Here is a 24978-nt window from a genome sequence, read left to right on the forward strand (position 1 = left end):
CCGCTCCCATTCTACCCTCTGCCGTGACCCCCACACTCCTAATTTACTTGGAAATCTTGTTGTTTTCTCCTTCCTATGTAGATCCATGTATGTCTCTCTTAGGGTCCTGTTTGTTACCTAGGTTCTCTGGGGGTTGTGAACTGGCCTGAAACTTTTTAAGCATCAGAAACACTCAAAAACTCTATAAGAGTACTTGCTGCCCTTCCAGGGGATCCAGGTTCAATTCCCAGCACTCACATGGTGGCTTACAGCTGTCTGTAACTCCAGTTCCAGGGGATCCTATGCCCTCTTCTGGCCTCTGAGGGAACTTCATGTTATGGTACATAGATGTATATTTAGCATACACCTATACACATAAAACAAAGTAATGACTTAAATTTTAAAAAAGTTTAAGATCAACCTTTTTATGTGTATCAGTGTTTGCCTGCATATATGTATGTATACCATGATGTGTCTCTGGTGCCCAAGGAGATCAGAAGGGATCAGATTCTTTAGTTTCAGATAGTTGTGAACCATCACATAGGGTGCTGGGAGTTGAATCTGGATCCTCTACGAGAACAACAAGTGCTCTTTAACTACTGAGGCATCTCTGTAGCCCAAAATAATAACTAAAATTTAATGTTCAGTGTGTGGGTACAAGTCTTTAATCCCAGCACTCAGGAAGCAGAAACAGGTTTGAGGCCAGCCTGGGTCTACACAGTGAGTTCCAGGTCAGTCAGGTGTAACTGAAGGTTTTTCTCCCACCTGCCAGTTTCCAAATAACCACTCTGAGGCTTAATATTAATTATAAACTGGCCTATTAGCTCAAGCTTATTATTAACTAGCTCTTACAAAACTTAAATTAACCCATTTTTATTAGCCTATATTTTACCATGAGGTTCATGGCTTGTTACCTCACATCTTGCTTCTCCAGCGGCGGCTGGTATCTCCCAGACTCTGCCATCTTTTTCCCAGTATCTCTGTTTGGATTTCCTGCCTGTCTCTATTCTGCCTGGCTATTGGCCAAATCAGCTTCCTTATTAACCAGTGGTAATAAAACATTCACAGCATACAGAAGAGCATCCCACATCAGCCAGGACTACATAGTAAGACTCTATCTCCAAATTAATTAACTAATTACCTAATTATGGGTAATGTTATAGTATACATATTATAATTAGAAATAATTACAACTTAGTAATTGCACTGGAATATGAGAGGTGCAGGTTTCTAAGCCTTTCTCCCTCTGACAAGGTACTACTCGCCACCTCAAATTTCCACCTCAAATTTCGTTCTTTGGGGATTTAATGTTTATGCAAAACCAAGAGGAGAAAAGGTGGAGGGGAGGAAGTGCAAACAGCTCGTCTGAAACTGTGAAAAGGACTCCTTTCCCCCTCATTTGTAGGTAACACTTTACCAACACAGCACAGCTTGAATTTGACATCTCAGCAACCCAGGAAAGCAGGAGCTTCTTGAACTGCTAAACGGTACGGTTGTCACTTTTCAAGTTATTGTAAAGCCCGCCCCTCAACAGCAGTGCCTTGAAACTAGAGCTGCAAGCCCCAGTTTTTTTTCTGTAAAGGCTGGACAAGGTGCCCCAGGAACCCAAGCTTTCACATGGGGCTGTAGATTCCAAGCATGCTGACATGAAATGCTTTTTCAAAAGCAAAAGACATAAAAAGCAGCCTACAGGAAAAGAGATGCTTACCGAGGATGTGAGCTAAGTACAGCCATCTGCGAAACACACTCCTTGGGGAACAGACGCCATTTCCAAACCTATTTTTCACAACACTTCCATGTCTCCTGAGTTCTGTGCAATGCCCACGGGACCATCCTATCCACTGGCAACAGTAAAATGTAAACACAAATGAGAGACTGAAGTTGCAGCAACTAGACAAATAAGCTCGCCAGCCAGATATGGGAAACAAGACGACTGGCTATGTAGCTACAAGACCTTGTCGTAAAAACAAACAAATAAGTCTCCAGATTATAAACAGCCACTAGATTTATTATGTATGGCAAAGGAAATTCTGAACTCTCTTTTGAATTTTTATTTGTTTTTTGAAACAGGGTCTCACATGTGGCACTGGCTGGCCTGGAGCAGATTACTATGTAGACTAGGCTGATCTTGAACACATGAGATCCACCTGCCTCTGCCTCCTGAATACTGGGGAAAAGGTGTGTGCCACCATGCCTAGATCCTGTGGCTTTTTCATAGCACTCTGAACAACACAAAATAAAAATTCTGAGGCTGGGGGCTGAAGAGATGGCCCAGCAGCTAAGACCACTGTCTGCTCTTCAAGAGGAACCAAGTTCAATTCCCAGCATACAGAAGGCAGCTCACAACTATCTGGAACAACTATTTGTCCAGGAGATCAAATACCCTCTCTGGCCTCCACAGGCACTACATGTACGAGGTACATAGACATACATACATACAGGCACAACATCCATCCATACACACAAAATAAAAGGGAAAATAATTTAAAAAAATAAAAGGGTGTGCCTTTTAAGAAAAGTATGGCGTGGGGCCAGTGAGAGACGGTTCAGTGGGTAAAGTTGTTCAAGCCTGATACCCTGAGTTCAGTCACTGGAATCCATGACAGAAAGAAGGAAGCAGTTCCTGAAAGTTGTCCTGACCTCCACAGAGTGCCACTCACACACATAACAAGTAAGAGAAAAGCATGCCCTGGGTGAAGAGATGGCTCGGCAGGTAGAGCACTTGCTAGATAAGCATGAAAACAGGAGTTCAGATCCCTAGACCCTACGTAAGAGCTGAGTTGGTGTGGCTGCTTACCTGCAATCCTAGCACATGGGGGTTGGGGCTTGGAGGGTGAAGACAAGAAATCCCAGAGAAGCTGACTAGCTAGACAAATGGAAATGGCCAACCCCATGTTTATCATGAAACCCGTCTCAATATACAAGGTGAAAATAATGATGATTAAGGACACCTGATGTCAGCTTGGAGCTTCCACACATACACACCTGCACATGCATACACATATGTACACACTACACACAGATACATATGAAAAAGGGGAAAAATTAGGAAAACTATTCAAAAAAAACAACAAGGTATCACTACATAGCTAGCTCTGGCTGGCCTAGAATTCGCTAATACAGACCAGACTGGCTTCAAACTCAAGAGATCCACATGTCTCTACCCAGTGAGCCATCTCTTCAAGGATACGTTGATCAGCAGACCTCAAACTGCTGACATCCCATCTCTGCTGCTGAGTCTGGGAAACAAAACCCTTGAGACCCAGCGGTCTGAATTCCCCCTTGGCCAGTCTTTCAAATTCTAGTTCAGATGGGACCTCTAACAAACCCTCCCTTTCCAACTCCCATATTTATCCACCTCCCTCTCCTGAAAGAATTAATCACTGACAGATGTTCCTAGCGTCCCCGACTTCATACTGTTTGTGTACATGTCTGCTTGTTGTATATACAGGAACTCGTCCAGAGTCCGAGCTAGGGCAGGTGTTGACAGAGGATAATAACCTGGTAGCTCCTGACGTACAACATACTCTCTTCGGGCCCTATACCTTGGTTCCTATTGCTCTCCCTGCTTGCAATACACTTCATCTGACTAGTCCTTCCTCAATGCTCAAGCATTAGCCTCTTTAACACTCCCTCTGCCTCAGTCTCTGTGTGGTGTCTGTCTGAGTTGGGGTTTCTATTGCTGTTAGGACAAAAACAACTCGAGGAAGAACGGGTTCATTTCCCTTACACTTCCAGGAAACAGTTCATTACTGAGGGCAGTCAGGGCAGGAACCTGGAGGCAGGAGTTGATGCACAGGCCATGGAGGAGTGGTGCTTCCTGGCTTTGTCTTTATGACCTGCTCAGTTTGCTTTCTTGTAGAACCCAGGACCAACCAGCCCAGGGAGACCCCACCCACAATAGGAAGAGCCCTCCCAAATCACTAATTAAGAACAGGCCTCATAAGCTATCCTACTGAGGCATTTTCTCAACTGAAGTGCTCTTTTCAGATGATTCTATCTTGTGTCAAAGTGACGTAAAAACTAGCCAGTTCCTCTATGTTCCTAACCAACCTGTCCAGACATACTTAATAGCTACTATTCACTGCAGGTTTTCTCCATGCCAAGAACTCTAATGAGCAGAGCTGGATTAAACCTGTAGAGGCCAGCCAGGAATAGTGGTGCACACTTTTAATTACAGCACTAGAGAGGCAGAGGCAGAAAACAACAACTCAGTCTGTTGGGGCTAGCCTAGTCTACATAGTGAGTTCTAAGGCAATCATGGTTATGCAGAGAGATCCAGTGGTGCAGGACAATTCTGTATTCTGCCAATTATGTTGTAAATACTGATTGGCCAGTAGCCAGCTAGGAAGTATAGGCGGGACAACCAGATAGGAAGTAGAGGCGGGGCAATGAGAACAGGAGTATTCTGGGAGAAGGAAGCTCTTTCTGCAGTCCTGCCCAGACACAGAAGAGGGAAGATGTGACCTGCCCAGCTGAAAAAGGTACCGAGCCATGTGGCTAATACAGATAAGACTGATGGGTTAATATAAGTTATAAGAGTTAATAAGAAGCCTGAACTAATGGGCCAGTTTATCATTAGACACTCTGTGTGATTTTCCTTGGTTCTTAACGAATGCGGGAACCAGGCAGGACAGAAACCCCAACAAGCAGGCCCTCCCGTTACAACCCAGTCTCAAAAATGAACAAACAAAAACCCCAAACCCAAATGCAAAGACAGGCAAAAACCAGGGCATACATTTCCTATAAAAGGATGCCACAGTAAACTGGGCAGTAGTAGAATTTTACTTAATACTCTTGCATCTTTTTTCTTTTGTGCACGTGTGCAGTGTCTGCATGTGTATGTCAGGTGTATGTGTATGTACCTGAGTCTTATGTGTCTATGTCAATGCCAAGTATTTCTCTCAATTGCTATTCACTGTTTTTTTTAAAGATTTGTTTAAGTACAAGGGTATTTTTGCCTGTATGCACATCTATGTCTCATGTGTGTATAATGCCTTTGAGACCAGCAGAGGGTATCAGATCCCCGGGTACAGGAGTTAAATGGTTAAACATCACTATGTGAGTACTGGGAATTGAACCCAGGTCCTCTGGGAGAGCAGTCGGTGCTCTTAACCACTGAGTAACTGTTCCACTAATCTCCCTTCTCTTTCTGAGACAGATTCTCTCAGTAAACCTAGAGCTCACCAATTCAGTAAGACTAGTTGGGCAGCAAACCCCAGAGGGCCTCCTATCACCGAGCACTGGGATTATAAGTGTGCAGTTTGCCTGGCTTTTATGCAGATGCCGGGGACCTGAACTCAGGTCCTTATGCTTGTACAGAAAACACTAAACTACCCGAGCAATCTCTCCAGTCTCACCTATGATACAGCTAATGTAACAGGCACATGCTGTGGGACAATGGTCTCTACCCTGTCAATTGTATTTTAATAAAATGCTGATTTGGCCAGTAGCCAGGCAGGGAAGTATAGGCGGGGATGACCAGGCAGGAAGTAGAGGCAGGGCAACAAGAACAGGAGAATTCTGGGAAGAGGGAAGTTTCAGTCTGCAGTTGTCACCCAGCTGCAAGATGTGACTGCCTCGCTGAAAAAGGTACCAAGCCAAGCCACATGGCTAACACAGACAAGAATAGGCTAATTTTAAGATGTAATAATTATTTAAGAAGAGCCTAAGATACTAGGCCAATCAGTTTACGATTAATGTAGACCTTTGTGTGTTTATTTGGGACTAAATGGCTGTGGGACCTGGTGGCACAGAAAACCTCAGACAACAGGCACAGGTCCATAATCCCAACACTGGGGAGGATAAGGAAGAGAAGCAAGAGTTTGAAGCCATTTGGGGTTATATAGTAAGTTTGAGACCAGCTTAGGCTACATTAATCTTGTTTCAAAAAATAAAATTAGGACCCACATGGCAGCTCGAAACCATTTTTAATCTTCAGTTCCATGGAATCCAATGCCCTCTTGGGCCTCTGAGGACACCAAGCATGCACACGGCACATAGATATACATGCAGGCAAAACACTCATACACATAAAATGTTTTTGAAATAAAATTAAAATAGTAAATGTTTTAAAATATCAAAAGGTGAGGCTAGATAAGTAGCCTTAGTCAGTAAAGCACTGGTTATGTAGGAGTGAGGACCTGAATGTGGATTCCCAGAACCTGTAAAACACCACACACAACAGGACCTCTCTGTCATCCCAATACTTTCCAAACGCCTCCTGAAACTGACTGTTCTTATAACCGATGCTAATAAAGAGCCAATATTTCCTGCCATCAACATTACTACAAATCTCTCTGGCAGGACCTCCACCTCCAGTCTTGTCACCTCCTCTGTCCACTATTTTACAATCACATGATCTTTTTTTTTTAAATATTTATTTATTATGTATACAACATTCTGCCTCCATGTATGCCTGCAGGCCAGAGGAGGGCACCAGATCTCATTACAGATGGTTGTGAGCCACCATATGGTTGCTGGGAATTGAACTCCGGACCTCTGGAAGAGCAACCAGTGCTCTTAACCACTGAGCCATCTCTCCAGCCCCACATGGTCTTTTTAAAATGGACCCAATCATGTCCTTCTACTCCTTAAACCCTTTTGCTTCCTTTCACAGAAAACTTATCACTGGGTGTGGTCAATTCCCAGTGTCAGAGTTGCAGGGCAGACAGGGCTATGCAAAGACCAGTCTTCAAAAAAGAAAAAAAAAAAGGCAAGAAAGGCCTAAATTTGTTAACTTGACTAATGGCCCTGCGACCTACCTCTCCCTGGCTCTCAACACGCACTGGAGCATCTGCCACCGTACATTTCCCTAGATATTCAAACCTGTTTGCTTCCTCTCAGAGCATGGTGTTTAATGAAGCCTGGATATCGTGGTCACTGGTGCTAACCTTCTAGAACTGGTCCTCCCCCTAACCCCAATGATCCTTGTTGAGAACATGTTTAGCATTCCACTACCTTTACTTTTTTCTTTTGGTTTCTTGAGACAGGGTTTCTTTGTTGCTTTGGAGCCCATCTTGTAGACCAGGCTGGCCTCGAACTCACTCTGCCTCCCGAGTGCAGGGATTAAAAGCGTGCACCACCACCGCCCAGCTTCTTCCACCACTTAAGTCCCTGATGACATCTCGACGGCCTCCTCTACACCAGTGTGAGCAGCAGAGCCAAGCACTTCTTTATTCACTTCCGCTCCAGCTCTGGCTCCTGCAGGTTTGCTGCTGGGGCCACTGTCCCTTCCTTAAGTCAATATTTCCTCTGTGACCAGGGATAGAATGTTCTTTTAGGCCAGAGAGGTGTGGCAGTGTAACATAGAACACACACTGGGCAAACACAAACCAGGCAAGGAGGAGCCTCCCCTGGAGCAGATGCCAAGGAACAGGCTGCCCCTTCCTGTTCAGCAGCCAAGAGAAACGCAGCCCTCCTGAGGCTCACAACCACCATCTCTCTGAGGCCCTCCAGTCCCTCCATGATCACGCCTCTCATATATACAGCTTGGCAGTATCCCGCTGGCTACGAGGAAAGCCAAAGCAAGGCATCTGCATAGCCCATCTATTCCACCACCAAGGGGGTGAAAATGAAATGTGTTAGCTAACTGAAGTTCAACATTCCGGGAGCCCCAAAAAACAGCCGGCAGGTATTGAGGAAAATAAAGTTACTTGAGAGCCGACTAGTGAAAAAAATCCACTGAAAAATCTTTTCTTAAATGTACAGTAGCATAGGGAGCCTGGTAATACACTCATAGGTAGAATGTTTGCTTAGAATGTAGGAATCCCTGGGTTTGATGCCTGACATCACAGGGAAACTGTGTGGTGGTGTAAATGGTAACCAGTACTCTAGACGTGGGGGCAGAAGGATCAGAAATTCAAAGTCATTTTTGGCTGCATTCTAGGCCAGCCTGGGATGGATGTATGTATGTGGGTATGTATGTATGTGTGTGTGTGTGTGTGTATATATATATATATCACACATATTCCTTTCTAAAACAAACAGATGAGAATAAATTAAAAATACAGATTGGGGCTGGAGGAGTAAATCAGTCATTAGGGTGTGCTGGACAACCGTAAGGACCTGAGTTTGGACCCCCAGAACCCACATAGAAAGCCAGGCATGACAGTGTTCATCTTATTACTACTATTTTGAGTGACTGCTGCCGATAATATCCTACGCTTTTTGTGATAATTCTTTATATTCCATACTTGATGGGTGTGATATAAGCAATCAGGTTGATGGCTGGGAACAGTACATTGGGAACAGTGCTCGCCTAGCGCACATGAACCCTGGGCTCCACCTTCAGCACTGAAGTATAAATAAGAACAATCAGGCTCATATACTTAAATATCCCATTGTAGGAATAACATCACTTTTTTGAAGTAACTCTAACTATGGAATGAATGTTCCTTAGCTAGTCCCATGTATATTCCTCCGTTCATGCACCTACTGAACAAAGTCAAGGAGCAATCCACATAAGATTTATCTTCACTGTGGTTTTAAGCTTCATCACACAGCTCTGACTGACTTTTGCTTTGTTTCTGTTCTTTGACATAGTGTCACCCTGTGTAGCCCATGCTATCCTGGAATTCATTCTGTAGCCAACCTGACTGGAACTCGTGGTAAATCTCCTACCTCAGCCTCCTAAGTGCTGGGATTACATGTATGAGGCATATGCCAGGCATCTCACTAACTTTATATCATATTTCCTTCAGTGTTAATTCAAACTCCCCACAATTCTGGTGACCCCAGGGGATGGTCACAGCCTAAGAAGAGTTGAGGTCACAATTACAGTTGGGCTGACAGTGTAGCCCCATGATGGTGGCAGGCTGGGCAAGCACAGGCCCTGGGTTCCATCTACAGCACTGCAAAAGCAAAACAACAAAAAAAGGGGGGGGGGTGCTGGAGACATGGCTCAGTGGTTGTGCTGGCTGATTTTACGTCAACTTGACAGAAGCTATAGTCGTCTGAGAGGAGGGAACCTCAATTGAGAAAATGCCACCAGAAAAAAAAACATCAAGACAAGCCTGTAGCACATCTTCTTAATTAGTAATTGACCAGGGAGAGCCCAGGCCATTACAGGTGGTGCCACCCCTGGGCTGGTGGTCCTGGGTTCTATATGAAGGCAGGCTGAGCAAGCCAGTAAGCAGCACCCCTCCATGGTCTCTGCTTCAGTTACTGCCTTCGGGTTCCTACCCTGCTGAGTTCCTGCCCTGGCTTCCTTCCATGATGGATTACGATGTAGAAGTGTAAGAGAAATAAACCCTTTCCTCCCCAAGTTGCTTTGGTCATGGTGTTCATCACAGCAATAGTAACCCTAGGACAGTGGTTAGGAGCACTTGGTGCTCTTGCAGAGGACTCAGGTTTGATTCTCAGCACCCACACGGTCACTCACAACCAATCATAACTCCACTTCTGAGGGATCCAACACCCTCTTCTGACCTCCAGGTGCTCCTGCATGTACAGGATACACAGGCACACATATAACAAACTCTACACGGGCACGCATACACACAAACACTACACAGGCACAGATACACACATAAACTCTACACAGGCACACATACACACAAACTCTACACAGGCACGCATACACACAAACTCTACACAGGCACGCATACACATAAAAACAAATGCATCTTTAAGCCTGCTGTGCAGTCTTTTCTTTTCACTTATTTTCTCCTTTTTCTCTTTTTACCTCCCACTTGAGGCTGATGGATTCTCCCTTTACATGTTAACTCTTCCACCCATAGGAGCCTCTCAGCCCAGTTCCTTTGTGGTATCTTACTCCTGAGCACCTTCTTTCTATTCTCCTCCACTACCTTTAAGTCAGTACTCAGATCTCCTGAATCCTTAAATTAGAACTACCAAACCAATGTGACTGAGTCCCTCGGCATTTTTATCTGCTTTACTGGCACACTGTTAAAGCACTTGTCAATGAACTCACTGCTTTAAACTTCGTGACTTAGCTTGCTCGTCTTAACAACCAGACTCTGGGGTCTCATTGCTTTCCTAATCATCCCATAGATGGTCTCTTCCTCCTGTGGCCTAACTCCTCACCCTGTAGTGCTGGGCTCACGAACCTAATCCAGGTTTTTAAATTTTTTTCCCATAACTCTGAGATATTCATCACATCAGTTTTTCTTCTCTACTTAGCTGTTTTGTTATCAGCTCTTCCACTGCCTCATTTCCCATCAATCATGTTCTTGTTAAAACTCCACTGTTTGGGATCCATTCTTCTTCCAAAGTGGGATTTAAAGGGACTAAAAAGATGACTTAGCAGTTAAAAGCACTGGCTGCTCTTACAGTTCAAAACTGTCCGTAACTGCAGTTCCAAGGATACAATACCTTTTTCTGTCCTCCGCACCAAGCACACATGTAGTACACAGACATACATTCAGACAAAGCACTCATACATACAAAATAACTAAACATTACAAAGTAGGATTCAGGGTCAGAGAGATGGCTCAGTGGGTAAGGGCACTTGCTGGCAACCCTAAGGACCTTGAGTTTAATTCTCAGGAACTACTTGGTGGAAGGAGAGAACAGACTTCTGCAAGTTGTCCTTGAACCACTACATGTATGCACATGCACATACAAACAAAACAAGCAAATAATTGTTTTTATTTAAGTTGAGCATGGTAACACACACCTATTTTGTTTTGTTGTTGTTGTTCTTTTCTTTTGTTTCTTGAGACAGGGTCTCTGTATGTCTTGGCTGTCCTGGAACTCACTATATAGACCAGGCAGACCTCAAGCTCATGAAGATCCACCTGTCCCTGCCTACTGAGTGTTTGGAATCCACCATGCCCATCGATAACAAAACACCTTTAATCCCAGCATTTAGAAGGCAGAGGCAGGGGGATTGGTCAGGGCTATATAGTGAGACTCTGCTGAGAGAGAGAGAAGGTGGGGGGTTGGGGGGTGACGGGAGGGAGGGAGACTTAGCCATCACTCAAGCCATGGGTCACACTGCTATTCCCATCTTTCCATTGGAGATCTCACAACACATCTATTTTTATTCTATCTCCAGATGATTCTTTTTTTATTATCCTATTTTCTTCTCAGATATTTCGGTTTCAAGGTTTAAGGTAATTTTAAAGTCTTTTACTCCTGAATTATCTGGAAAGTCTACTAATTTTGTCTCTGGAACACCTTTAGCTTCCATTGCCTTAGTTCATGCTCTCACTGCCTCTTTTCTGGTCCTCTGTGAATATCTCCTAACAAGTTTTTGTGCCCTCCCCAGACTGTCTTCTACTCAAACACAATAGATTAGTCTGGCTGGCAACCACAATCCTGCAATCCCAGTTCCTTCAGGAATCAGGAAGGGGAAGATAACACTTTCAAGGCCCGCCTGGGCTACAGAGCAAGTTTAAGGCCAGTTTGGACTACTTAGCAATAAATAAAAAGTTAAAAAAAAAAAAGGAGCTTGAGAAAGCGCTCAATGGTAGACCACTTTCCCAGCAAACAAGACATCAAGTTCCATCCCCCAGTATGGGGGACTAGAGAAGGAGGCCCTAGAAACAGGCTTTTTAACATCCCAAGTAGCACAGCTGATTACATACACACGCTTCCAACCCACTTCAGCCAGAGGTCCAGTTCAGGATGCTCAGTCCCTTCTCTGCCTTATGTTTAATGTTTACTTACATGTATATATGTATATGCTTGTGTCTATGTAAGTGTATACCATGTGTCTATGGGTATCCTAGAGGCCAGAAAAGGGTGTCAGAGCCCCTGAAGCTGGACTTAACAGACAAGTGCTGAGAACCAAACTCAGGTCCTCTGGAGGAACAAAAATGCTCTTAATTGCTGAGCCATCTCTCTATTCCCTCAGTCTTACTTTTTGAGGCAGGGCGTATCACTGAAGCTTAGCTTTTAGCTAAACTGGCTGGCCAGCAAGGCCCTGAGATCTGCCTGTCTCTGCTTCTCAAATGGTGGGGTTACAGATGTTGTCTTAGTTAAAGTTTTAACTAAGAGACACCATGACCATGGCAACTCTTACGAAGGAAAACATTCAACTGTGGCTGGCTTACGGTTCAGAACTTTAGTCCATTATTGCCATGGGGGAAGCATGGCAGCACGCAGGCAGACATGGCGCTGGAGAGAGAGCTGAGAGTTCTACATCAGGACCCACAGATAGCAGGAAGTGACAGTGAAGGACACACTGGCCAGGTCTGAGCTTCCAAGACCTCAAAGCCCGCCCCCTAGTGACACTCCCACAAGACTGCACCTCCTAATCATACCACTCCCTATGGGCCTATGGGGGCCATTTTTGTTCAAACCACCACAGCTGTATACCGCCAGAATGCCGGGGATCCCAACTCTGTCCCTCATACTTGTGCAGCAAGCACTTCACCCAGTGAACCAAGCTCCACCCACCCACACCCATTTTACTTATCTTGTGCAATCAACACGGAAGTCAGAGGACAACTTGTAGAAATTGACTATCCCTTCTACCTTGGAGGCATATACCTTTACTCACTGAGCTAGCTATTCATCTATCCCTGTAATCCACTTTTGTATTGGTTTTCCTTTATTTCTTTTTGTTTTGAGTCAGGGTTTCTCTGAGTAGCTTTGGAGCCTATCCTGGAACTAGCTCTATAGACCAAGCCAGCCTTAAGTCAGAGAGATCCCCCTGCCTCTGCCTCCTGAGTACTGAGTACTGGAAGTAAAGGCGTGAGCCACCATCAGCCCGGCCTTAATATTTTTTAAAAAACTTATTTGCCAGGTGGTGGTGATACATATCGTTAATTCCAGTGCTTGAAAAGCAGCAGTTGGTGGACCTCTGAGTTTGAAGCCAGTCTGGTCTACAGAGCTATTTCCAGGACAGCCAGGGTCTCTCTCATCTCTCTCTTGCACATACACACTCTCAAAAGACAAACAAAAAAATTATTTAATTTTATGTGTATGAGGGCTTTGCCTGTATATACAGCTGTACCGTATAGAATGTGTGGGCCTGGTGCCCACAGAGTTCTGAAGAAAGTCACATCCCCAGTGGTTACAGTCTGGAGTTACAGACAGTTGTGAGCCATAATGTGAGTGCTGGGAATCAAACCCTGGTCCTCTGCAAGAGCAAGAAGTCTCTTAACCAATGAGCTATCTCCAGCCCTGCCTGAATCAGCTCTGAACATGTATATATCATGCTTCAGACACGGTAAGGCTGACTCAACATGCCTCTGTGCTTTGTTTCTTCTGCTTAGAAAACTGCTTTGCATTTTTACTTTTTCCCTATTTTCAGTACTCAGCTCTGAAATACCACTTCTGTGATGCTTTTCCTACTGCTTTCTCCCAACATCTCCTTACACTCACATAATGCCACACACACCAGTCATTTAGCTAGCTCTGTACCTTACCTTTCCCAGCAGACTCAAGCTCTGTTAGGACTTAAACTCGGGGCTTCGCAGAGCCTAACCCAGCTGCCTGGAACTCCAAGATCCACCCGCCTCTGCCTACAAGTGCTGGGATTAAAGGCACATGCCACCTTTCTTCTTGGTTTTTGCTTTGTTTTATTTTGTTTTTGAGACAGGGTTCTTCTGTGTAGCCTTGGCTATCCTGGAACTAGCTCTGGAGACAAGGCCTGACTCAGCTTCCCGAGTGCTGATTTAATTAAAGGTGTGCACCACCACCCAGTGGAAACCCTATTTTTTAAAGATGGACTGATACATTATAACCTATCCCATATCCTCTTAACATGTGACGATGTGGTGGAGTTTTTATGCCCCCCTCATCTTGACATGAAGCAAACTTCAGAGACTATCAACCCAAGGAATACCGTAGACTAACCACTATGTAGCACCCAAGGTTTTGTTATAAAAATGCCATGAGATCTTATAGTTCATCTATCACACACTGTGATTTATAGGTAAGGTTACATGGGAAGGACATCTGAGGACTTTGTTTTTAAGGAGGGGGAGGTGAGACAGTCTCAAACTGCTAGAAAAGATTGCTAAGAGATTAGCACACTGCTGAGAGAACCTACGTTTGATCCCCAGCACCTACATGGTGACTCACATCTGTAAGTCCAGTTCCACAGGATCCAATGCCCTCTCTGGCTTCTAATGCACATGGTACATAAACATACAATCACACAAAACACTCATACATATAAAATACATTTTTTTAATTTAAAAAAATATTTTTCGGGCTGGAGAGATGGCTCAGTGTTAAGAGCATTGTCTGCTCTTCCAAAGGTCCCGAGTTCAATTCCCAGCAACCATATGGTGGCTCACAACCATCTGTAATGAGGTCTGGTGCCCTCTTCTGGCCTGCAGGCATACATATAGACAGAATATTGTATACAAAATAAATATTTTTTAAAAAAAGAAATATTTTTCAAAAAAGTAAAAAAATGAGCACTGGTTGGTCTTTCCAGAGGACCTGGGTTCAATTCCCATCACCAACATAGAGGCTCACAACTCTCTGTATGTTACTCCAGTTCTTGATGTGATGCCCTCTTCTGGCCGCTGAGGATACCAAGCTAACACGTGGTACATAGGCATACATGTAGACAAAACACCCAAACACATTAAAAATAATTTTTAAAAATTTTGAAAGTTTCACACTGTAGCCAGGGTGGCCTCAAATTCACAGCAATCCTGCCTCAGTTTCTCTAGTACAATGCACATGTGAGCTGCCACAGTCTGCCAATGAAGAACCTGGAAAACCTGAAAAGACATTTTTCTTTTGGTTTCTCAAGGCAGGGTTTTTCTGTGAACAGTGCCCTACCTGTCCTGGAACTCACTCTGTAGACCAGTCTAGCCTTCAATTCAGAGAGCCACCTGCCTCTGCCTCCCCAGTGCTGGGATTAAAGGTGTGTGCCACCACGCCAGGCTGAAAAACATTTGTCGACTTAATAAGTGAAGAAACATGAATGAATGAGACCCCAAAGAATGGTCAACAGAAAAGGGAGCTTGGTACAAGTCACAGTGGATGAGTTTGCATATGTAAACACACAGCAGAAGTTACTCTGCTCAGGAAAACCAGGCAAAACATCTTGGGAGAAGACCAAGAGTTTGCCACCAAAGGAAAAAAAAAAAAGAATAGAGCCAGGCGTGGTGGCACATGTCTGTAATCACAGCAGCACTCATGAGGCTGAGGCAGGATGGATTGCTATTGGGATGGGGGGGGGGGGGGGGACGACACCACACGAGCCTGTGGAGGTAAGAGGACAGCCCTGTAGAGTCAGTTCTCTGCTTCCACCTTTCCATGGAAGCAGACTCAGGTCTTCAGGCTTGCTTGCACCTGCTGAGCCATCTTATGGGTCCTGTAGAGCAACTCTGAGGTCAGTCAGGACTACAGACAAGACTGTCTCAAAAGGAGAAGGGAGAAAAAGAAAAAGAAAAAGAAAAAGAAAAAGAAAAAGAAGAGATGAAAGCAATGCTGGACTTTAACCTCATTTCTCAAGTTACACAAGTTAAGAGTATTTACCAATGGTACGCAAACATAAGAAATGGGAAATGACCTGCTCTTTCCTGTCTTTAGAATGTTAGCTAGAAGGCCCATCTTATTTTGTTAAGGGGTGGGGGTGAAGAAATCCTTGAGTCCTAACTGCAAATCATGCCTTTTCTAAGATTTTTACTGAGACTGGATCTCCCCTATGTTGCCCAGGCTCACCTGGAAATTTCTGAGTTCAAGCAATGCCCCTGCCTCGGCCTCTGTGGTAGCTGGGAATACAAGCATGGGCCATCTCCTGTTTTAAGAATGAAGACTTTTGATAATTAGTGCTTTCAATTTCAGTTTTCAATGTTACTCTTGTTGAGAATCTATCCAATGAAAGCTAATTAGTGAGTCAAAGGAAGCTAATCTTCTAAAACACACAACGTTAGAGAAAACCACAAATATAAGGCTGGGCTCAGGGATGGCGTACATCTGTGGTCCTAGTCCTCTAGAGGCAAAAGCAGGAAGATGCGGCAAACAACGCCTTTCTGCGCTCTATGCATTACCATACAGTCTGCGAGCTTCGGGCAAGGGGCTGGAGGTTGAAACACACAAAGACACAGACAGAGACAGGGAGAGATGACAGACAGGGAGACAGAGACACGTACCTCTAGTCACTGGTAAGAAGCCCTTTATTCAATAGCACCACAGAGGCTTATATACCCAACAGTCAAGTGGGCCAACAGGTGAAAACCTTATCCTCTGATCCTCAAGGCAAGGCAACACATGCTTGTGAAGCAGAGCTGGTAAACAACTTTGACACAGCTTTTAGTAACTCAAATCAGAAGGAGAACAAAGATCTCTAGCAGGGAAGAGCAGCTGGAGGCCAGGACTCCAAATGGTCCCAACAGGAAGATCCTGAATTCAAAGCCAGCCTGGGCTCTATGACAAGACCTCATCTAAAGCAACAAGACAATACACATAAATATAGTCAGTCACAATGATTTCTGCACCTGGGAGGCAAAGGCTGGAAGATCAGGAGTTCAAGGATACTCTTAGCTAAATAGTTATTTTGAGGCCAACCTGGGCTACAGGAGCCCCTTCTCAAACAAACAAAACCTCACAAATGCAAAATATATAGCACAGGTGCTTTAAAATGCAGGAAATGTACAGCTGGGTGCGTGGCACACGCCTTGAATCCCAGTACTCAAAGAAGCAGAGATAGTGGATGCCTGTGAATTTGAAGCCAGCATAGTCTACATACCAGTTCCAGGGCAGCCAGAGTTACATGGAGACCCTGTCTCCTAAAGGGAGGACGACTACAAATATGAACACAACTGGAAGAGACACACAGTGTTACAAAATCATAGCTAACTGTCTACTGAAAAGAGGCTAATGTCTCATTTCTAGAAGGTGATCATAAGGCAATGAGACTACATTTTCAAAAGAGGAGTAATTTATTATGTAATGTAATATTTAAAAAACCAGTGCTGTCAAAACAGCTGCTAAGCCACACAGAAAACTTAGCCTCATTACTTAGTCACATGCTGCTCCTACTACGAGCACTCATCTCTACCACGCTGAGCTCAGTAATCCCAGCAGGCATTCAGCCTCCGAGTTATCACCCTAGGGAGAGGGGTGAGGTGGTGAACAAGACAAAGGCCCTACTCTTCAAGAGCTCACACTGAAAGCCGGCAGTACAAAGACAGACTTGTGGTTCAGCTCCTAGTCCGTCAGACTCCAAAGCCTGCACTTTACCTTTCAACCATATCACTTCTCATGGGGGAGGGGGTGATGCCTGCCTGGAAGAAAAAGCCACACACGGGAAAATACCACCTCCAGAGCAAGGGAAGGTTTCTCTCTGTCAGTGGTCCAGCATCTTTCCCCAGTTCCCAAGACTAAAGACTTCGATGGAAGCATTTACATAAGATACTGACAGTTTCCAACCTTTTTCTTCTTGGTCCCTAAGCCCCCAGGCAAAATTTACAGAAGGAGGGAGGCACAGTAGATATTCAGTACAAAGCTGAATGAAGTTAAGGACGGTAGATGAAAGAGAGGGATAGGATCTGCCCTCCATTTTTTGAGACAAATTTCATATATCCCAGGCTGACTCGAAATGTCTGTGTAGCTGAGGATGACTTAAAACTCCTGATCCCCCTGCCTCCACTGGGATTACAGGGAGGTAGGTACCACATCCAAGCACTTGGTGCTAAAGATCAAACTCAGGGCTTCATGCATGGTAGACAAATCTACAAATTGAGCTACATCCCCAGGCCCAGAATCTACTTTTTTTTTTTAAAAAAAAAGACTTATTTATTAAGAGGCCACTAGATCTCATTACAGATGGCTGTGAGCCACCACGTAGTTGCTGGGAATTGAACTCAGGATCTCTGGAAGAGCAGCCAGTGCTCTTTACCTCTGAGCCATCTCCCTAGCCCCAGAATCTGCTTTTTAAGAACAAATAATAGAAAGAAAAATGGGCCAGATATGGTGGCACACACCTTTAATCCCAGCTCTTAGGAGGCAGAGGCAGGCGGATCTTTGTGAGTTCAAGGCCAGCCTGGGCTATAGAGCGAGTTTCAGGACAGCTAGAGCTGCATAAAAGAGAGATCTTGTCTCCAAAAAATATAAAATAGAAACAAATAAATAAAATGGGAGAAATTGGGTAATTTCTGGGGAAATATGACCACGGAAGTAATTTTTCATATAATAAGATTGAACTGGGAATATAACTTGGTGGTAGAGTTTGGCTACCATACAAGAGTCCCTAGCTTTAATTTCAAGTGGTACATTAAAAGGGAGGAGTGGGCTGGGCAGTGGTGGCGCATGCCTTTAATCCCAGCACTCAGGAGGCAGAGGCAGGTGGATATCTGTGAGTTTGAAGCAAGCCTAGTCTACAAGAGCTAGTTCCAGGGAGAAACCTTGTCTGGAAAAATCACAAAAAGAAAAAAATAAAAAGGAGTGGGACCAAAAGTAAAGACTTAAACACACCAGCTTTTGTTATTGTTTTGCAGCGCAAACACAGTACATACATACATACCAGGCTTTGCACATAGCAGGTAACTAAGCCACATTCTCAATACTTTGAATATAACTGTTGATAAGGAAATACAAAACACTGTGAAAAGAGCAGGAGTGCTGGGTATGGTGGGACACAACTGTAATCCCACACCTGGAAAGAGGAGGCAGGAAGATCTTGAGATCTAGGCTATTCAGCAAGCATTATGGGGGGGGGGGACGACTGGGGGTTTTAGAGCTAGAAAGTTGACTAGAAGTTGGCCTTGGCACAGCGTGAGAAAATCACTTAACCTCTAGGCCTTATTTACACATATGTAAAATACAGTAACAGCTATCACTGACTGTGACAATTACAGGGTTTATTAGACAAAGGGGACTCGGTAACTGCCTCCAACAGATTTCTACCGCAAGTAGAAGCCACACTCCGGTGTTCTAACCTCTCCCAACTAACTATCCGGATTTCCTGTCCAAGTTTGTGTTACAAGCAATGACAAACAGGATCTGTAGTTCTTCTGCGTACCACCCTTTGTGCTGTTCCCACTTCCTTATGACAGTGTGAGCTCCTGAGTGGCGGCTGTGGAAAACTACTGCTCCCAGCTGGACGAGAGGCCATCTGGAGAACAAGCCGACGAAAGTGATGGCAAGTCACCGAATCTACGAGAGTCTGGACTTCCGCCAAAATCTTCATTGGTAATGAAGAAGAGATAACGTGAAAACACACACACACGGTTTTTTTGTGACTCTAAGCCAGTAAGATGCAGCCACTCCAGGCACAGTGTGACCAAAGCGAAGGTCTCCTGAGTCACTTTCTCAGAATTTCCCTCATTCCTCTGACGTACTATCCACCCCAGTTCATTCTCCTACCAATGTGAAGAGTTCCCAAATTCACAAAGAAAGAAGGTGGGTGTGTTTTTATGGAGAGGCAATTTTTGTTCAGAACCTTCTTTCCTTTTGCTAGGACCTAAACCAAAGGTCTCACTGAGGTAAACTAGCACTCTACCCAAGCACATCCAGGACTCCTCACAGTCCTATCAACCCAAACACCTTCCCCTCTCACACAGATCATACACATCTGTGGTTAAAAACGGAAAGAAGGTAGGGTGTGAGGCCAGGTGGTGGTGGTGCATGGCTCAAATCCCAACACTTGGGAAGTAGAGACAGGTGGATTTCCAAAGCTACAGAGAAACCCTGTCTCGAAAAACCAAAAAAAGAAAGGAAAGAGGAAAGGAGGGAGGGAAGGAAGGAGGGAGGGAAGGAAGGAGGGAGGGAAGGAAGGAGGGAAGGAGGGAGGGAGAGAAAGTTGAGTGTGATGATACATGCTTGTAAGCCCAACATCTAAGAGACAGAGGCAGGAAACTTAGCCTGGTCTACAAAAGGAAAGCTCCATACTAGCTATCAACAAACAGCAGCAGCAGCAATAATCAGGGGCTGGAGCCATAGCTCTGTGGTCAGGGTGAAGACTGCTCTAGCAGAGAACCTGAATTTGGTTCCTAGAACCCACGCCAATCTCACAACTGCCTATACCTTTAGCTCCAGCAGATCTGCCGACTTTTGCAGGTACCTACCCTACATGCACCTGTGAATACACGTGTGCGCTGGCAACACGCACCTGTACAGACACTAAATAAATAAATCTTAAAAGTTTCAATCCAATCAAGCAATCAAACAAAAAATCAGGATGGGCTAAATGAAAAATCTACATTAAGGATCTGGGGGCAGCTCAGTAGTGAAAGGAGGCCCCGGGTTCCACAGCCATGACAAAGTAAGTAACAGCTATACTTGATTAGGAGTATCAAAATCTACAACAACAAAACAAGGTAGTAACCTTTCCTTAGAACAAACAGCAAACTGTTCATGGAAAACAGAAATAAATGAATATGTCAAACACAGATGATTAATGCACACAAGTTCAGAGAAACCTGGAAGCTCAGAGAAGGAATGAGGGGTAAAGAACTGGGAAATGTGTGCCCCTTTAAACTTAGTCACCAGCACAGTCAGAAAAGCTACAACAAAAAGACGAATCTGAAAATTAGTCCCATTAAAAATCTGATTTTTCAGGGCTTGAGAGTGCACACACCTTTAATCCCAGCACTTGGGAAGCAGATCAGAGGCCAGCCTGGGCTACATAGGAAGCTGTCTCAAAAAAAAAAAAAAAAAAAAAAACCACTTGAATTTACCTAGAAAGATTTCTTTCAAGAGATTTAAAAAAAATATTCTGGGTCATTTCTAAATATCCCACCAAACAACACCACCAAAACCAAACCCACCGAGACCCATCACAAGTTCCATACGTAGCATAAGACTGGAAGATTCGACACAATCTGTCACCGAAAAAGAAACTTTGAAGCATCTGCCATGTCCCATTATTGCATTATTGCCATATTAAAGCAGCCGGATCCGCACCTCAATCTCAGAGTAATTTCCAGAATTCCAACCGGAAGCACACAGGCGACCCTGCCTAAATGTTCGCCTCAGTTTCCCCGATGCTAACACCCGAGCGCGCTCGGACCGGCCTAGATGCTGAACCTGAGTCTTAAATGAAGACACCCAAGTTCGCTCTGGAAGAGTTGCCACCTGCCGAGACGCCCGCAGCAGCCCCACGTCACAGGCAGGAGTCCCCGCGTCAGGCGCAGTTTCTCCGAGTCGCCGGGCGGGCGCCGCCAGAGGGGGTGGGTCTGTCACGCGCGTCCCGGGTCGCCGTGGGAGCAGACGCCGCAGCAGCCCGCCGCCCCCATCCGAGGCGGCACCCGCCGCTTCTCCCTCAGCCCTTCACCGCTGCCTCCACCCAGGAACAGCAGAGCGTCCGCCTCGCGGGGAGACTCGCACCCCACTCACCTGTCTCGCGGCCACCTCAGCAGGACAGGCTCCCGGCTGACTCCCAGTCAGCGCGCAGTGGCCCCTCTGCGCACGCGCGAACCGCAGAGCCGGAGGCCGCGGAGTATGCTGGGGGCTGTAGTTCATGGAGAGACTGAACCCTGCATTCCAGGCCATCCTTTGGGGATGCCTCATGCGCCTGGTCCATAGTGTGAGCAGCTGGGGTGGGGGTGGGGGGGGTTTGAGCAGTCAAGATGGGGAGGCTGGGGTCGATACACAAGGCCGGAGACTGGCCTTCTCTTTCAGGTTCACAGAACAAGCCTCCAGACCAGCTTAATCCAGTTTTCCATCAGTCAGGCCCTAGGGGAAGCACTATTGGTTGAGGTTATGACCAAAGAAGGGTGCAGAGTGTGGAGCCTGAAGGCTTGCTTTTGAGTCACTGTGTCAACATCTAAAGTACCCATGGGAACCCAGAACTTCAGGTTCCTGTGAGAACGCGATGTGTTGGGAAACATTTAAACACAGTACCAAAGAACAATCCAGAAAGATGGCAACTGTCACTGCTGGCAAGGAATCTATCTTGAAAACGGCCTTGCCTCATTTCAGAAAGGCTATCGACTGCTTCGATTGCATTAAAGGCACATCTCACTTAAATCTGAAAAGTCACTGGGGCTAAGAGCTGCTTTCCAATGTCAACCCCTGTTCCTAGTGTTGGTTTGCAGCTGTGCCCCGGTGAACGAAAGCAAAGACTACAAAACACAAGACAGCCTCAGTCGTGACCCGGCTGTACAATATTTATTTGGCTTACAATAAGCACTTTAGCGGGTTGTTCGCGTCTCCCAAGCACAAGAATGCGCTGAACACAGAGCGAATGGTCTCATTCCATTTGTTGCAAGAATTCCTTCCCTGGGAGACAAGTTTCTACTCCTTCTTTGTAAGGTCCCAATGATAGATCCAAGGACAATACCACCGAAGTTCAACCCAGAGAGCCAGTGAGTATATTAGGCTTACTTACAGATCACAGGTGAGGATTTGCCTACCGGAACACGGGTGTCCACAAGCGGCCACACTGTCGTCTTCACCAAAGCGGAGCAGATAGAGCCCCTCTCAACTTCCCAAACCTACACAATCAGACACCTCCTGAGATCCTGAGGCCACGTGCAACTAGAATAGAACTGCCCCAAATGGCTATGAGGAGCGGCTGTGATCTCACGGGGAGAACGAGGAGCAGCTTGCTCTCAGGTGGAGGGAGAACGAGGAGCGGCTGTGATGGGGGGGGGAGAACGAGGAGGGCTGTGATCTCAGGTTGGGGGGACAGTTACCCTCCTTTCGTACCTCCTTCTATGAGGGATGCCAACAGCCCTACTGTGATGGCTGAGAGCAAACAGACACAGCTGATGTTGTGGTGACGGAAGATGTTTTGCTCAGAGGACTGATGTGCAACACCATTTAGAGAAGGATTGATTGCAATTATGAGAACTGCTAAGCGGCAAATCGGGATCTGCATTTATTCCCTAAGAAGTCCATTTGTTGTCTTAGCTGCAGCAGCCTTCTGATTGTGTACGACCCTCCCCCAACACACACATTAAAAAGTTACACGTTTTTACTTTCTACGTTAGTGTTTTACCTGTATGCTTGTATACCATGTGTATGCCTGGCGCTTAGGGAGGTCAGAAAAAAGCATCAAATCCCTTGGGACTGGAGTTATGGTTGGTTCTGAATCACTGCGTGGCGCAGGAATTGAACCCCGGTCCTCTATAAGAGCATCAAGTGCTCTTAGTTGCTGAGCCATCTCTCCAGCCCCTCAGGTTTTTTGTTTGTTTGGTTTTTTTAATTTTAGACAAGGTCTCTCGATGTAGCTTTGGCTGACCTGTAGCTCTCTATGTAGACCAATGTGGCTAAAATACTCAGAGATCTACTTGCCTGGGCCTTTCAAGTGTTGAGGGTAAAGGGTGTGTCACCATGTCTGGCTTATGAAACATTTCATATTTCAAAATGCGACAGTAAGAACTCTACAAATATGTCTAGTCAGAAATCAGGAAGAAAAAAAATGAAAACCGTTTAAAACTCCTTGGACAGTGAGAGGTCAGGGCAAGGCCCCTCTCAGTTCTGAAAACGCCAAATATGTGGAAAATGGGACCCAGGGTATTGACATAATTCAGGCAAGCTGCATGCATGCGAAACCAGCACCTGCCCCATGATGCAAAGTAAACAGGGGAAGCTGTACCAGCCAAAACCAAAGAGGGGCAGAGACTTCTCCGAATCAGAAAGTTGTTTTTGAAGCTGAGCAATGGTGGTGCATGCCAATAATCCCAGCACTTGCGAGGCAGAGGCAGTTGGATCTCTGTGAGTTCAAGACCAGCCTGGTCTACAGAGTGAGTTCCAGACAGCCAGGGATACACAGAGAAACCCTATCACCAAAAAAAAAAAAAAAAAAAAAAAAAAAAAAAAAGCTGGGCATGAAGGCTTAAGCTTTTAGTCCCAGCACTTGGAAGGTAGAGGCAGGAGGATCTCTGAGTTCAAGGCCAGCCTGGTCTGCAGTTCCAGGACAATCAGGACTACACAGAGAAACTCTGTCTCAAAAACAAAGTCAACCAAACAAAAATGTCTGTGCCCCTGCCCAGGTCTCATGCAGCCCAAGCTGGCCTCAAACTCTATGTGGCCAAGGATGACCTTCATTTCTGATCCCCTATCCCTTCTCCTCTATGCAGAGATGATTCATGGGTGTGTGTCACTATGGTTTATAATTGAACATTTTTATTTTCTATTTTATGTGCATTTGGTGTTTTGCCTGTAATTATGTCTGTGTAAGGGTGGCAGAAGCCCTGGAATTGGGGTTACAGACAGTTGTGAGTTGACATGTGGGTACAGGGAATTGAACCCGGGTCCTGTGGCAGAGCAGCCAGTGCCTCTGGCTGAGTCATCTCTCCAGCACCCAAAGTCTGTTATTCTCTTTTCATCCTTGGGGACAAAGTGAGGAACTCATTTAACTGATGAACCATGGGCTAAAGTCTCACCCAAACCTTGTTTGGATTTTTGCATTACATTTCAGACATGTTTATCTGCACTCTTACAAACAGCACTACCCTAATTAGAACATTTTAGAGACAGCTGTCTTATTAAAATTTAAAACCCTGGCAGACGTATTACAGTCAGAAGTTCAAAAGCCCGTTTTCCAGTGCCCTCAAGCCATGGGCAATGATGGGAGGCAGCAGAGGATGGAAACTGACGGTACCCTTTGTGGGGCACCTCTTCCCCAAACTCACACTTGGTCTTACTATTGGACATGAACTATATATTCCCGTGTGAGGATTACAAATGAGGAACTTGCTGGGCAGTGATGGCACATGCATTTAATCCCAGCACTCGGGAGACAGAGGCAGGTGGAGCTTTGTGAGTTTGAGGCCAGCCTAGTCTACAGAGCAAGGTCCAGGACAGGCTCCAGAGAAAGTCTGTCTCAAACCCTCGCCCCCATAAAAAAAGGAATGAGGGACTCTGCAGTCTGCAGTAGGTCTTAAATTCTCATATGACATTTGGTCCTACTACATCTTCCAATGGCCTTGAAATTCTAGACAGAAATGTAGCTCAGTTTTTCTTTTTCTGTTTAAGAATTCACTTATTTTTATGTGCCTTGGTGTTTTGCCTGTGTAAGGGTGCCAGAACCCCTGGGACTGGAGTTACAGACAGTTGTGAGCTGCCATGTGAGTGCTGGGAATTGAACCCGTGTCTGCTAGAGGAGCAGCCAGTGCTCTTACCTGCTGAGCCATCTCTCCAGCCCCAACAGCTCAGTTTCTGAAGGTAGGA

At 45.4% G+C, this 24978-nt stretch overlaps 1 protein-coding gene across 12 annotated transcripts in view; it reads right to left on the minus strand.

Annotated features, from left to right (window-relative positions):
• Positions 1-21263, minus strand: part of Sgsm3 (small G protein signaling modulator 3) — a 33719-nt gene extending 12456 nt beyond the window's left edge. For 8 of the 12 annotated variants that reach the window (XM_050128262.1, XM_050128255.1, XM_050128259.1 and 5 more), the window contains exon 1: positions 21196-21263. The gene's annotated coding sequence lies outside the window, so the exon portion shown is untranslated. Of the gene's footprint in view, positions 1-1687; positions 1813-6939; positions 7074-21195 lie in introns of those variants that run through there. The other 4 variants (XM_050128257.1, XM_050128251.1, XM_050128253.1 and 1 more) reach the window with 4 other exon arrangements.
• Between the last annotated feature and the right edge of the window lie 3715 nt (positions 21264-24978).

Source organism: Alexandromys fortis, unplaced genomic scaffold, assembly GCF_014885135.2.
Source record: "Alexandromys fortis isolate MF-2015 unplaced genomic scaffold, M_Fortis_MF-2015_v1.1 scaffold_290, whole genome shotgun sequence".
NCBI lineage: Eukaryota > Metazoa > Chordata > Mammalia > Rodentia > Cricetidae > Alexandromys > Alexandromys fortis.